This window comes from Phaethon lepturus, unplaced genomic scaffold, assembly GCF_000687285.1.
Source record: "Phaethon lepturus isolate BGI_N335 unplaced genomic scaffold, ASM68728v1 scaffold36469, whole genome shotgun sequence".
Lineage (NCBI taxonomy): Eukaryota > Metazoa > Chordata > Aves > Phaethontiformes > Phaethontidae > Phaethon > Phaethon lepturus.
In genome coordinates this window covers 17,804-19,091 of record NW_010566251.1, presented here as the reverse complement: position 1 = coordinate 19,091, position 1,288 = coordinate 17,804, and the positions used below count along the sequence as shown (strand labels likewise).

General features: G+C 43.6%; 1 protein-coding gene across 1 annotated transcript in view; it reads right to left on the bottom strand.

Annotated features, from left to right (window-relative positions):
- IRF2 (interferon regulatory factor 2) overlaps positions 1–1,288 on the bottom strand; it is a 25,568-nt gene that overhangs the window by 22,900 nt on the left and 1,380 nt on the right. The gene's annotated exons all lie outside the window — the stretch shown is intronic.

Sequence of the window (1,288 nt, the reverse complement as noted above, 5' to 3'; positions counted from 1 at the left end):
AGGAATGCCCAGCAAAGGATAGGAGGGATGGACTGTCAGCAGGAGAGACCTGACACCGAAATAGAGATACTCAAAGAGAAGAATCCAGAGGGACCTGAATGTGGGACTCAAATTACAAAGACAACAGTAAAAACTGGTCTCTTCCTCCTCTTCAGCTGTGACCCCATTATGCAAGAACAAGAACCTACTCAAATTCACAGGGCAGCTAACTAGGGAAAGGATAAAGCAATATTTATTTACCCAGCCACAGCATGTGAGACTCACTGATGCAGGAAGTTCCTGAGAAACAAAATTCATAGCTGAAATTTAAAGGGATCCTGGCATTTTTATAGTCACAAGCATTTGAAAGCTGAAATAAAAGAATGGTAATCTTAATTGCCATTCTTGAACTCTAAAAATGAACACCTGAGCACCACAACTACTACTATAGGGAGTATACTACTACTATAACCAGACTAACTGGGTTAGTGTCTTAACCAGAGAGGCAGGTCCTACATTTCTGCACACGATTTTCTGCATTTCTACCCGTTTTGATAACAAAGTAGCCTCTGCAGCCAAAACTGCTTCAAGCTTTTCAGTGTGGTGAATTACTCTCCTGCACACCACAAAACACATGCAATTATTTCCAGGGTTTATTACTGTTCAAAGTCTCAAATACACTCCTTGGTTTTATTGAGCCAATTAAAAAAAATTCAAATTGGGCACTGACATTTTGGAGCCCATGCTGGGGCTCTCGAAGTGTCTACAGCTCTCAGTAAGAGCTCAAGACCAGGAGTATTAGGTTTGGGTCTGGCAGGGGAAAAGTCACCCTGTTTTATCCCAGGTTGAGAAGTATCAGAAAAGTCACATAAGTCTGGAACAGGAGATTGTTGCTTCAACCGGAGTCTAATACAGAATATAGACTTCCACCTCAGGAGAGCATTTTGTTCACATCCCTCTGATGCTCCTTCGTGAGCCATCTGTTCCCAGCTTAAAAGAAAAACCTAGCAGAGTCTCCAGAATCACTCACTCCAGCAACAAAGAGTTGGAAAATGCTTTCAAAGGAGCCACAGATCCACCAGGCCATAGCAGGGCGCCTCAGAAGTCTAATACAGAATATAGACTTCCACCTCAGGAGAGCATTTTGTTCACATCCCTCTGATGCTCCTTCGTGAGCCATCTGTTCCCAGCTTAAAAGAAAAACCTAGCAGAGTCTCCAGAATCACTCACTCCAGCAACAAAGAGTTGGAAAATGCTTTCAAAGGAGCCACAGATCCACCAGGCCATAGCAGGGCGCCTCAGATCTGGC